Source organism: Piliocolobus tephrosceles, chromosome 9 (genome assembly GCF_002776525.5).
Source record: "Piliocolobus tephrosceles isolate RC106 chromosome 9, ASM277652v3, whole genome shotgun sequence".
In the NCBI taxonomy this organism is placed as follows: domain Eukaryota; kingdom Metazoa; phylum Chordata; class Mammalia; order Primates; family Cercopithecidae; genus Piliocolobus; species Piliocolobus tephrosceles.
This window is the reverse complement of record NC_045442.1, coordinates 112,984,667-112,999,084: the sequence shown is the minus strand read 5'-3', so window position 1 is coordinate 112,999,084 and position 14,418 is coordinate 112,984,667. Positions and strand designations below refer to the sequence as shown.

At 39.0% G+C, this 14,418-nt stretch overlaps 1 protein-coding gene across 6 annotated transcripts in view; it reads left to right on the top strand.

The window, feature by feature from the left end:
- Positions 1-14,418, top strand: part of CACNB2 (calcium voltage-gated channel auxiliary subunit beta 2) — a 413,977-nt gene that overhangs the window by 210,549 nt on the left and 189,010 nt on the right. The window lies entirely within an intron of this gene.

Below are 14,418 nucleotides of genomic sequence, written 5' to 3'. Positions count from 1 at the left end.
AAGTGGAACTGGAACTCTGGTTTTAAACTGTATCTTACTGAGCTTCATTTAGTAGCTTGGAGAGAGAGTCCAGGTGCAGACAAATTTAGTGGAAAATGAAAATGCTTTTTCCAGCTATAGACCAGCACTTGTCTTGAGTATCATTCTGACAGCCTAGCCACTGAACCGTTTGTGTGTCTGAGACTTTACTGTGTAAATCACATTGGTCTGACTTGCTGTGTTGCTGCAAATTAAGATTTTTTTATTCTTCGTCACTTTAGAAATTTTGAATTTAATAAAATACAAACATGAGAGTCTAAAGTTTAAAATACTTAAACATAAAGCCTTGCCACACGAGGACTGACTGAGTCTTCGGATTTGGTTTAGAACTTTTAAAGAAAAGACCATATTATTATTTATTGGTGCCTTTTTAGGAAAGGATGAAAATGCTCACAGAAGAATCCTGAACCTAAAACTAAACCAGAGCCTGTAAAAATAAAAATCATGAAGTTAGAAATATTTGTGCTAATAGGACATGAAAATACCATTTTAATTTGTCTAAAAATTATTTTAAGTACTTCTTTTGTTTCTCATTGTTCCAACCTATACTAAATTTAGTATAATAGAGAAAAAAAATACTTGCTAGGAAATATCTCTGTGGTCATTTCTTCTGTGTTGTATCGTATAAAACTGGAAACTGAGATACTTTGCTTAATCTATGTGATTTTGATGATTCTTTTATTAGATTTCACTTTAAGTTTTATAAAGATACAGAATTTGACTTTCTGAGTTGGCCCTCATTAAGTATTATATGCAACAATTCTATTTATTTAGATTCTGACATGGCTGGCAATGTATACACTAATTATCAATGATTTCTGGGCATTAGATACATCCCACCCACTTATCAAATGCTATTCACATCCAATTTATAAATTATTCAATACCTGTTTGAGAACACCTGGAATTACTTCCTGTAAACTTGCTTGCTTTTTAAGAATAGTATCAAACATGAAATAACTGCTATATTTTTCCTGCAGAGGAATTCTATGAATTACAAAAACATGTATAACCTAAAATGCAAATGGCCAAATACATTCCATTGGCCATTTTGAATATTTTCAGCAACAAAACTGATCACAATTATGTCACAGTTATTTAATAAGAATGGCAATGCATATGATTTTAAATAGTCACAAGTCCAGGTATGGTGGCTCACACCTGTAATCGCAAAATTTTGGGAGGCCGAGATGGGAGGATGGCTTGAGGCCAGAAGCTAGAGACCAGCCTGGGCAGCATAGCAAGATCCGTGTCTACAAAAATAATAATAATCACATGAATAATTTATCCTACAATTAATTTTAGTCCTGTCTTTAAGTATTATGGGGAATCTGCACAGGGATGTTTATTCTTTTAAATTACTTCTTTCCTAAAAATAGACTTTTTGTTTCCCATGGCCTGGCCACTTCTCATTTTAACTAATAACTATGCTTGAATAGGGCTTATAAATACATGGATTTTTAGATTTTTGAATGGTTAAAGTTTAAAATAACTCTTTATAAAGTTTTTATTCTGTAACCATTCAACACTTTAAATTCAGTCCTTCTCAAAGTTCTCCAATAATGACAGAAATGCTTCTTTCAAGTTTGGACAAGAATACACATGGAGAGAATTTTTAAAATTATACATATGTATATTTATATATGTATATTTATGTATGCCTGTATATGTATTATGGGATAGGTTTTTAGAATGCTGAATAAACTGTGTGGTCTTTATTTTTGTTCTAATCCCAAGTATGATTTCAGTTTTTATATCAGTTTCAGTTTATTTCAGTACCTTCTAATGCCATTCCAAACCCCAAACGCAGAAAACACATTTAGAAATTACCTATTTAATTCTCATTGTGCATTAAAATGAAATCAATAAACCAGTGCAATTTGGTGTAATTACTTTCTACTGCCAAAGGCGAATATATATAGATCAGTCTTACTAGCTTTAAGTGCGCAATTTATTTATGAATCCTGGTATTGTTGCATTGTAAATTTCTTGAACATAGTATCTTGAACAATTGAATGCCATTATTCTTAGACCCAGATGGTCGCTTCTTCTCTATTCTTTCTTCCCTTCCTCCAGATAACAATGATCTCTCTGATTTGGACAGGTTATTATTATTATTATTATTACCCATCATTTTTGTTTTTTCTGACTGTGGGTAAGAGCCAAGTGTTTGGATCTAGTCAGACTTGACATTGAATACTAAACCATCTCCTAAATAATGGTGTGATCTGGCAGATTTTGTCTTCTCTGAGCCTCAGTTTCATCATCTGTAAAATTAGGAATAATAATAGCTGTGTTTCAAGATATTTGTGAGATTTGTTTTAAAGATCAGAGTACATCCATAGAATATAAGTAGATAGATGGCTTAACATAGTTCCTAGAGTTATTAAGGGAAGGTGTATGCCTTCCTATATTTTCTGCAGTGGCTAGGAATGAAAGAACTTAGCTCTGAAATCCCAAACTATGATATTTCTGATAGGCAGCAAAGGAAAGTGATTTTTTATTTGCATATTGGAGGACGGGGAGGGATTAAATGTCACCCTTGTGAAGTGTGACTCTTAATTGGAGACCTGTGGGTCAGCTATCAGAGGGCTGGGAGGAGAAAGCAAATATAGATGCTCTAAAACTGTGTGCAAATATTTCAGTCTCTGCATATGTGAACATTTTCTAGCTTCTGTCAGTTCTCAAAGTGGTCCTCAACTCCTAAGTGGTAATCAGTCAATCAATCAATCAATCCTGAATGGATGTAAGCCTGAGAGAACAAGTAAGATGATGGTGATTAAGTATTCTAAGAAGGCTAGTAATTTTGGGTTGATTATTTTTTCTTCCTCTTTACTTTTATATTGCTCAAGCATTTATCAAAAAAAAAAAAAGAGAGAGAGAAAGTTAGCATGTGACAAATAATGATCTAAGGCTGCAGGCTTCTACATCACTCTTCAGATAATTTGTATTTAAATGCAAGTATAGTGTTCATAAGGCCTGGTGGTTGATGTATGTACATGGAGATGCTGGCTTCAGCATCAAGAGGTGCCATCCTGTTTGATTATACGTTGCCCCATAAAATGATCAGTTTGTGGAAGCAGTCATTTTGTGCAGTCGCAATCGAGATTTCCAGTTATTTTCATTATTAAAATTGACAAAACCTTTTTTTTTTTTTTAATGGAGCCTCACTCTGTCGCCCAGGTTGAAGTGCAGTGGCGCGATCTCAGCTCACTGCAACCTCCACCTCCTGGGTTCAAGTGTTTCTCCTGCCTCAGCCTCCCAAGTAGCTGGGATTACAGGCGTGTGGCACCACCCCCGGCTAATTTTTTTGGATTTTTAGTAGACACGGGGTTTCAGCATGTTGGTCAGGCTGGTCTTGAACTCCTGACCTCAGGTGACCCACCCACCTCGGCCTCCCAAAGTGCTGGGATTACAGGCATGAAAGAGAGCTTTATCCTTCAAAGTAATTAAAGTTTTTTTACTACTAAAAATAGAAGAAATAGGCCGGGCGCAGTGGCTCATGCCTGTAACAACACCAACCTGGGCAAAAACTGCATCTCAAAATAAAATGAAAGAGAAGAAATGTTAAAAGAGTGTGGGTGTAGGAATACCCCACAGTCTCACCATGCTGTGGTCACATATTGTTATGCTGGCATATTGGACTGCAGTTCTTTTCTACAAGCATACGTGTTTTTATAGTTGTAACTGTAGTGTTCAGACAACTGTGGGTTCTGCCTTTTTTCCTTCAACCTTATTTTGAGATCACTGTTTAATCAGCATAATATAACAATGTGCAGATCTGCCATTGATTGTCCAATAAAATGGCCATTTATTGTTGGACTTTTGAATTGATTTTATAGTTTTGTTTTTATAGATAAGTCTATAATAACAAATTTGAACATATGGTTTTCGGCTCCATTAAATAACTTATTTGAGATAAATCATCAGATATGGAATTATTTGTACAGTGAGTGGGTTTGAATGTTCTTATAAGTCTCTGGCTATGCCTTTGATATCTTTTTTCCAAATTCTACCAGTGGACAATGCCAACATTATTCATATACTAATTTTATCACAATGTACGCAGCATTAGGTATTAATGATTCTTCTCATGTAAATACTTATACAGCATTGTTTTAATTTCTGTTTAATGGATTATTACTGAAGGTGAATATTTACATATTCTTTGTATTTCTTTGCAAATTGTTTCATTAGGCTTCCTGTATTTAGATTAAAATGTTACTTTTATTTGTTAGACATTAACAGGCTTTCCCTCTCTCGCCTTGGAACTCCCCTCCCTCTGTTTCTGCATGGAGGAGCTTCTTCCTTCTTTCTTCCCTATTAAACATGCTCTGCTCCCTAAAACAAACAAAACATGAGTAGCTCCTTACAGAAATAACTGTGGAATAGTTTTTCCCCTATCCAATACTATGCTATCAAAATACTATCTTTCATATAAATTTATCTTAAATTTATATTGTAATACCCTACTGATACCTCTAGAGGCTAGCTTGAGGAAATAGAGTATTCGTGTAGTTAGAAATCAACAGATAGACTCGACACAAGTTTAAACCTCAGTTTCGGAATATGGAGCAAAAACCTTTTGACTTTATTCAGATAGCTCACTTCTTTTTGACAGAGAGCTAACAACCGTTGCGTAGAGTAAGGAAAAGGGCACATCTGACCGAAGCACGCTTCATATGAAAAGTGAATTCTGTCTCACATTTCTGTTCATAGATTTTACATTGTCAGGGACAGCACAAGCCAACATACCATCACGTTTCTGTTGATTCAGGGCTGGCAGGGCCTGGCAGGGACACTGTGCCTTTGTAGCTTCCTGCAGGGCTCCCCCTCCAGTGGCCATTCAGAGATCTTCTGCTCTCCTCTTAAGAGTTGGAGAACTGGAACTTTCTTTTATTTTTTTGAGATGGAGTCTTACTCTGTCACCCAGGCTGGAATGCAGTGGCATGATCTTGGCTCACTGCAACCTCCGCCTCCCGGGTTGGAGCAATTCTCCTGCCTCAGCCTCCTGAGTAGCTGGGACTATGGGCGTGTGCCACCACGCCTGGCTAATTTTTGTATTTTTAGTAGAGATGGGGGGTTTCACCATGTTGGCCAGGCTGGTCTCAAACTCCTGATCTCAAGTTCCGCCTGCCTCAGCTTCCCAAAGTACCGGGATTATAGGTGTAAGTACCGAGTACTTACTTACTTCCCAAAGTACTGAGACCAGCCAGAACTGGAACTTTGTATATGGTTTTTTGCTAAGGGATCTGCTAGCAGTTTGATCTTAATGTAATATCATGTCATTTGTTAACTCACAAATAGTCATCACTTTTCCTTAAACCTTTGTTCAGTTACCTAGCTTTGTTAATGTTAGTGGCTTTTTTGGGGGAGTCGGGGGGGGAGCTGGGGGAGGGACAGGGTCTCACTCTGTTGCCCAGGCTGGAGTGCAGTGATACAATCTCAGCACACTGCAACCTCCGCTTCCCAGGCTCAAGCCATCATGCCACCTCAGCCTCCCAAGTAGCTGGGACTACAGGCGTGTGCCACCACGCCTGGCTAATTTTTGTATTCTTTGTAGAGACAAGGTTTCACTTTGTTACCCAGGCTGGTCTCAAACTCCTGAGCTCAAGTGATCCACCTGCCTTGGTCTTCCAAAGTGCTGGGATTACAGGCATGAGTCACTGCACCTGGCTTGTTAGTGGCTTTTTGGACATCAGAGAAGAGAAAAACCTGACCCATGAAATCACATGTAAGATCTTTAACTGTGCTACCAACACACAAAACAGACCTGCCCTCTCTACAAAGTCAGTTTCATACCATTCTGTGCCTCCTAATCTTCTTAATAGAAGAAAAAGGCTTTGATTTGAAAACATGATAGAATGGACATATCTGACTGCACTGAAAGGACAAGAACAAGATTTTATTCTTTTTTTTTTTTTTTTTTTTTTTTTGTGAGATGGAGTTTCACTGTGTCGCCCAGGCTGGCAGGTTGGAGTGCAATGGTGAGATCTTGGCTTACTGCAACCTCTGTGCCTGGGTGCAAGCAATTCTCCTGCCTCAGTCTCCTGAGTAGCTGGGACTACAGGCACCTGCCGCCACACCCAGCTAATTATTTTTTTTTTTCAGTAGAGACTGTGTTGGCCAGGCTGGTCATGAACTCCTGAGCTCAGGCAATCCGCCTGCCTCGGCCTCCCAAAATGCTGGAATTATAGGCTTGAGCCACTTCACCCAGCCAAGATTTTATTCTTAATTCTAGTACTGGTTCCTTAGTTTTTGAGCAAGTTGATTAACATCTCTAGGCTTTTTTTTTTTTTTCTCCTATACAATGAAGGCAATAATTCTTCTCTGTCCACTGCTCTGGGAGGCTGTAAAAGCCTATAACAGTAATGCAGTATCCTTAAAGCATCTGAGAATAGCTGTTCCTAGTTTCATCTTGACTTCGAAGGCCAAGTAATTACTTAAGGAATGTACCTTCAATCTTGAGACCAGGTTTCTAACAACACAGGTATTTCTGCAAGGCGAAACCTGAGGAGCCGGAGCTCCTTTCTGTTGGATCCGGGTTGATGGCTTTTTGTGACTTGACTTAATCAGATTTAATGGTCAATGTAAACACTTGAAAGGAATTTTTCAAGGCTATCCACATCAGAAGGTTTTGAACATCATGCACAGCTCAGCTTCCAAGTCTTTCACAGTGGACTGTGAATAATTAATGCTGATTTGTTATCTGGGCATTCTTTAAAAAAATGCGTATATCCACCCAAATATAACAATATAGAAAAAAGAAGAGCCTCATGATATTGCCCAAAATGTTAATGACTTGCATGTGATACGTGTTGAGTACTATCTAGGTGAAGTTAAATGTAGCCTCTGTTGAGGAAATTGCCACTTACTTGGATAACACAGCAAGATAAAAATACATTTGCAACCATGTACATTTTGAGGAATCATGAATTTCTGTATTATAGACATAAATATTTAAAGAACTCTCAGGGTAAAAGATTAGTTGAATATTTGGAAATTGTGGAATTCAGTTCAATTTAGTATACTTATTGAATGACAACAATTAGAGAATAATTTTGTCAACTGTCTCTTTAAAATGATTTAATTACGATATATACGTTTGGCACTGTAGCTAGAATACAGAGGCCCAAGGTGGTTAGATGGGCTAAATTTGAACTCAGAAAAAAGATGGATGGATGGATGGATGGATGGATGGATGGATGGATGGATGGATAGATAGATAGATAGATAGATAGATAGATAGATAGATAGATGATCGATCGTTTGTTTGAGACAGAGTCTTGCTCTGTCACCCAGGCTGGAGTGCAGTGGCTGATCTCAGCTCCCTGCAATCTCCACCTCCTGATTCTCCTGCCTCAGTCTCCCGAGTAGCTGGGACTACAGGTGTGCACCACCATGCCCAGCTATTTTTGTATTTTTAGTAGAGATGGTGTTTCGCCAGGTTGGCCAGGCTGGTCTGGAATTCCTGACCTCAGGTGTTCCACCCACCTTGGCCTCCCAAAGTGCTGAGATTACAGGCGTGAGCCACGGAGCCCAGATAAAAAGTTTGTATTTTAAAGAGACCTCAGAACTAGGCCAGGCAAGATGGCTGACGCCTGTAATCCTAGCACTTTGGGAGGCCAAGCCGGGAAGATTGTTTGACCTCAAGAGTTTGAGAACAGCCTGGGCAACGTACGAGACCCTGTCTCTATAAATGTTTTTTAAAATTAGCCACATGTGGTGGTGTGTGCCTGTGATCCCAGCTCTTTGGGAGGCTGAGGTGAGAGATCACTTGAGCCCCGGACGTTGACGCTACAGTGAGCTGTGGTCGTGCTTCTGCACTTCAGCCTGAGTGACAGAATGAGACCCAGCAAACAGAACAAAGAGACCTCAGCCTTTCTTGACTTCTTTGTATTTTATATGGAGGGTGGGCATTCACAGGACATTGCAGGAGATGTATAAGATTCACAGTTCCCCATACAGCCTCCACTTGACCGCTTCTGTATGACTTTTGAAGGATGTGATGCTGTGGCTGGAACAGCTAATTGGTGAAAATGTTGTTGAAACTCGTTTGTTTAAAGAGACCTAAAAAGAACCATTTCCCCAGAGCTCCAGCATACTACAGTGACCAACGTTAATAGACCACAGCGTGTGTGAAGAATAATGGGTCCAACTGTTGATGTGGTATCTGCTTTTAGGCTACGAAAATATATATTGATTTACTTTCCACAACTGAGTTTGCCTGACTTCTCTGGGACCACTTGCCATTCCAGCAGCATAAACCTGGCATTCAAAATGCCTTTAAAATTGACGACAATCTGCTAGGTTAGACGAGCCAGACACAAGGGGACAAATACGGAATGACCCCACCTATATGAGGGACCTAGAATAGACTCACAGAGACAAAGTCTAGAACGGTGGTTGCCAGGGGCTGGGAGAAGAGGAGAGTGGGGAGTCAGTGTCTAAAGGGGATAGACTTTCAGCTGGGGATGATTTAAAAAATAAAAAATAAAAGGTCCTGGAGATAGAAGATGGTGATGGCTACCCAATAATGTGAATGTATTCAATGCCGTTGAACTGTATGCTTAAAATTGGCTCAAATGGTAAATTGTATGGTATGCATATTTTGTCACAATGCTTAAAATGCAATTTAATAAAAACCCACCTGTATTGCGCGTGTATGTTGCATGAGGTCAAATGCTTTCTATCTATTATTATTTTTTAAATTCTATAACAGCTGGGTGCAATGGCTCATGCCTGTAATCCCAGCATTTTGGGAGGCCGAGGTGGGTGGATCACAGAGGTCAGGAGTTTGAGACCAGCCTGGCCAACATGGTGAAACCCTGTCTCTACTAAAAATACAAAAAATTAGCCAGGCGTGGTGGCGGGTGCCTGTTAATCCCAGCTACTCAGGAGGCTGAGGCAGGAGAATCACTTGAACCTGGGAGATGGAGGTTGCAGTGAGCCGAGATCGCACCATTGCACTCCAGCCTGGGCAACAAGAGCAAAACTCAGTCTCCAAAAAAAATTTTTAAATAGTAAAATAATAATAATAATTCTCATAACAACCCAGTGAAGTAGACACATGATCATCTCTAGTTGGCAGATGAGGAATCACGGCACAGTCAAGTTTGTCACTAGCATGGGGACCACAAGTGTCAGTGACAAAAGCAGGAATTGGAAGCAAAAGGGCAGCCTCTTTCATGCACGTAGCACACGCAGCACTGCCTGTGCTTCCTTGTTATTTTTGTTTGTTTTGTCTCTGGTGACTGCTCTTTCTTATGGCCCCAGCTGCTAGAGCAGCCGGCGTTCCTTTAGGAGTAGGGCTCTAGGTTCCCTGAATCTTCACCCAGGGGCACCTCCTTCACCTTGAGCCCTGCGGGTCCTGTAGCAGGAGGTGAGATTACCCGTCAGCCCTCCAGGAGTCCACCAGGCCTGGCAAGCCTTTATGCAGCAGAACAAAAAGCCAGCTGTTTATTTCCTAGGCAGGGTTAATGAAAATCACCCCATGGGTCTGATTCCAAGATCATCTTAAAATTAACTTGTGTTTTAAAAACCATTTTTTGTTTGGTCGTTTGGTGGTGGTGGTTGTTTTTGAGACAGAGTCTCGCTCTGTCATCCATGCTGGAGTGCAATGGAGTACAATCATAGTTCACTGTAGCCTGGTACTCCTGAGCTCAAGCCATCCTCCCGTCACAGTTAAAAACCATTTTTAATCTTCTCTAAACAAGTAACTTTTGTTAACAGAGTTTTCAGTCTTCTAGAAGGATCAGTTAGAATTTTTTTTAATGAGCTGCTTTTTTCTTATTATATGCCAGCTAGTTTTTCAGAAAAGCAATAGCCTAGAGTCATTCCCACAAGGGAATGTATATAAAAACAAAGTAAATATATTTTTATGAAGACCACCTTTTTTTTTTTTTTTTTTTTTTTTTTTTTTGCTAAAATGTGTGTTTATAACCAGATTTCTCATCAGGCTTTCTTGGGATCTTTAAAATATGTTTCTTTTGCAAATATAGGTTTAGGACTAAATATATTCTGTATCCCGTCATCATGTTGTATTACAGATGAGAAGACAATTCATTCTGTGATAAAGTATCATAAGACAAGAAAGAAGGTGCTTGGGGAAATTGGACTGTGCTGGAGATCTTTTCTGATTCTGCTATATACTATATATTCAGTGATCTGCAATATACAATGATTACTGTCTCTTTACATTCCTCTACCTATATTTTTTAATTGGGTGAGATGATGAACTGGAAAACGACTTGCTATATCCAGAAATTTCAAAGCATTCTTCAGGATTTTGTTGGGAACACATGTTATTCTATTGTTACCATTTTCTGCCTTTTTCACTCTACCATGGAAAACCAGATGGTCTGTACAAGCTGAGAGAAATAATTTCCAACCCAGTGTATTTGCATAATTTCCTCTCTGCCCTTAATCTGGAACGAAAGGAAACAGTGAATTGAGTTCAACATAATAAACCAGATCAGTTCTTAATTACAGAATTAGGAAAGTTTTTCACATAATTTAAGATTCTTTGGTTGTATTGCTTTCAAAGTTAGAGAAAGTCTCTTTTAAAGTGTGATTTCTATTAGAGGCTTTTTTTCCTGATGAATTCATTGATTCAACAAGTCAAAATGGATGACAGTTTTTGCAAACCAAAGAAAGAGAGTGATGACATTTAAAATACATATATAGACATAGAGAATTTCAAATGTTCTACACTCCTGCTGCTCTCTCAGGGCCTGTTCATAGTCTCCTAAAAAGGATGTTTGACCTGTTTGCAGAGCTCTGACAGATGATATTTTGACAGTCTCTTTCTTCTGTGAGTTCAATGCTATGCCCAAGATGAATAGGCATTCAACTTCTAAAAGTACAATTTAAAAGTGCATTTTTGCATACAAGCCAGCCTCTGCTGCATACTTCATTCTTAGCCTTATATAAGAGTAAGATATTTGGTATTCTGATATTCATGTTACCTTTCTGATTGCATGAGTTGAGCGGACTTCTATGCATCACGTCCCATGACACAGGGCTCCTCTGTGAAGCAGGGAAACAGCACGGCATCTGATCCCCTTAATTCTTACAACACCGAGAGCACATAATTGCTTTATCATACAGAGCTACGAAGATAGCACATGTCACCACTGTATGAAAGCTCTTAGGTTGTGGAATTTGGTCTAATGTTATCATGGAAGACTACTGAAATAGGGAACAGTAGAATTGATAAATCGAGAAAGAAAAGAGAAACCAGGAATAATCAGTGAATGATAAGCAAGTAACATGGTTTAAAAGCATTCCAGGAGTTCCATTTTGAAGCACTCTTGTTTACTTAGTTTTGCTACCCACTTGTTGCTTTGGAAGTGTTTCTATTAATTAGACATCATTTTTCAAACATCCGTACTCAATGGTTATATGAATTACAATGGACTGCATAGGTTTCGTTGCAGAAATGTTTTTCAAGTAATACTTAGAAGAAACATGCTTCATAGCATTTCATAGTATATGACAATTTTAAGGGAGAATGCTTTTTACATGTAATATTTAGCACAATTTGGAATTATTAGTATATTGGATTTTTTCATGTTCTGGACAGATGAAGGAACGTATTATATGTTTGTATCAATAAAAGCTGTGAATACAATATGTGAGCATATTTTGAATCCATCAGATATATCATCTCTAGTAAAGCTATAAGTTATAGAATACTTTAATAAAGTTATTTTTCTTATTCATGAAATATTATCTCTAGTAGCGGGAAAATGTGATCTGTTCAGAAAAAGGATAATGAAAGAAATCTTATTTTTTATTAGAGAAATATGATTGCTATACAATAATGTGGCCTACATTTAATTCTACATTTTTTTTTTTTTTGAGACGGAGTCTCGCTCTGTCACTGGGGCTGGAGTGCAGTGGCAGGATCTCAGCTCACTGCAAGCTCCGCCTCCCGGGTTCATGCTATTCTCCTGCCTCAGCCTCCCAAGTAGCTGGGACTACAGGCACCCGCCACCTCACCTGCCTAGAGTTTTGTATTTTTTAGTAGAGACGGGGTTTCGCCGTGTTAGCCAGGATGGTCTCCATCTCCTGACCTCATGATCCACCCACCTCGGCCTCTCAAAGTGCTGGGATTACAGGCTTGAGCCACCGCGCCTGGCAAATTCTACATGTTTTAAAATTAGAACTGAGCTTTAAAAATTTATGATTCTATGCTGGGCGTGGTGGCTCACGCCTGTAATCCCAGCACTTTGGGAGGCCGAGGGAGGTGGATCATGAGGTCAGGAGTTTGAGACCAGCCTGGTCAAGATAGTGAAACCCCATCTCTACTAAAAATACAAAAATTAGCCGGGCATGGTGGTGGGCACCTGTAATCCCAGCTACTCCGGAGGCTGAGGCAGGAGAATCACTTGAACCTGGGAGGCGGAGGTTGCAGTGAGCTGAGATTATGCTGCTGCACTCTAGCCTGGGCAACAGAGCAAGACTCCTTCTCCAAAAAAAAAAAAAAAAAAAAAAATTATGATTCTGTATGAAACGTATGTTTGTATGGACTTGGACAAATCTTAGTTAAGGCCTTCTCAACTGTTTTCAACTCTAACTTTATGATATAAACGAACTATGTAAGCAGTTCTTTTCTTTACAGTTTACCAATGTACGTTGATTCAGTATAAGGTACAATTAACCACAAAATACTTTAATTTGAGGGAAAAATAAAGCTAATGCTTGATAAGAGAGAATACAATATTCCAGGGGTTATGAACTATTAACATTTCTGATTAATGGCAATCCAGTTTGAGAGTATAAATTTGGATTACCAGCTTAGTTCTGAAAAACTTTCTTTATACTGCTGTATGGCAGCTGAGGGCTTCCAGTTCATTCCTTGTATCTGTTTAGTCTGTTAACTCTGACCAAAACCATTATCTATTTTTTTTTTTTTTGCCCAAAGGCATTAGAAGGACACACTACAAGTAAAGTTTTCTTTCTAGTATAAACAGTAAATCTTACTAGGCATTGAGCAAACTCATATTCTGGTAAATATTTTGAAAATGCTTGGCACTCATTAATACCAGCAAGTGTCTAGCAGTTTGATGAGTACTTGGTGGCATTTAAATGGAAAGTATAGTCCATCAAAAAACTATAGCAGGCCTTAATTAGCTGAGTGACATTGGACCAATCACCCAGAGTCAAATCCCTAAGAGTCAATTTGCTTATCTTTGCATTTGGAGTAATACTGATGTATGACCCCTATAGACCTCAAGGCTCAAATATAATTTGAAAGTCTTAAAAATAGTAAAGCACTGTACGATAATGAAGTATTAATCATTTAACAAACGCTTGTTAAGTGTTAGCTCGTTTTTTTTCCTCCTGACTTGGGCCCTCAAACTGCTTGCCTGTCTTGGGAAGAGTGTCCTTGGTGAGGTCCTATGAGAATTTTCCATTGTGCCTGGTCCCAAGCACCACCCAGCTCTCCACCCTTCCACCAACTTGTGCTGGCCTTGAAAAGGTCAGAAGGCTGTTGGAAGAGTCCTGGGGAGAGAAACATGGCAGCCGAACCCAAGACAGTTATGGTGGGACCTGGAGAGGAACCAGATGTTGCCCCGGTGTGGCTGATTATGTTGGATGAAGCTGAGATCACAGAAGATGAAGGCTGAAAGGGACGCTAGGGTTATTTTGTTTGTGTTTTGTTGTTCTTGCTTGTGTGTTTGTTTTTCAGTTACAGCTGTAGGGGTGGGGGAACTATCTTTAGAGGAGTCTCAGGACCCAGCATGCTCAACAACAGAGGAGTGGGGACTTACGAGAAGTCCGGCAGAGCAAGCAGTGGGCAGTGGCTTTTCTGGTTCTGAAAATATCTGCATAACCTACACAGGGGTCATCAGGGTTCAGAGAATTAAACTAAAGCACAACCACAAAACCATGTGTGGTTTCTTTCTTCAAAGTCACATCTGAAGCTCAATATTACAGGTTGAGCGTACCAAATCCAAAAATCTGAAATCCAAAACTTTTTGAGTACTTCCATAGGCTAGAGACATCTTTGCTTCCTGATGGTTCAACGTACACAAACTTTGTTTCATGCACAAAATTATTTAAAATATCGTGTAAAATTACCTTGAGGCTATATGTATAAAGTATACATGAAACATTAATGAATGTTGTATTTAGACTTGAGTTCCATCCCCAATATAGCTCATTATCTACATACAAATATTCCAAAATCCCAATAAAATTTTAAATCCAAAACACTTTGGTCCCAGGCATTACAGATAAGGGATACTCAGCATGTACACTCTTCAGTGTTTCAGGGTGCGTGACATAGTGCTTCTATCACTTCTTGTTATTTGAGCTTTCTAGATTTTAGAGTTCTGGATAAGAGGCTTATCTTTTACAGACATTACTTGT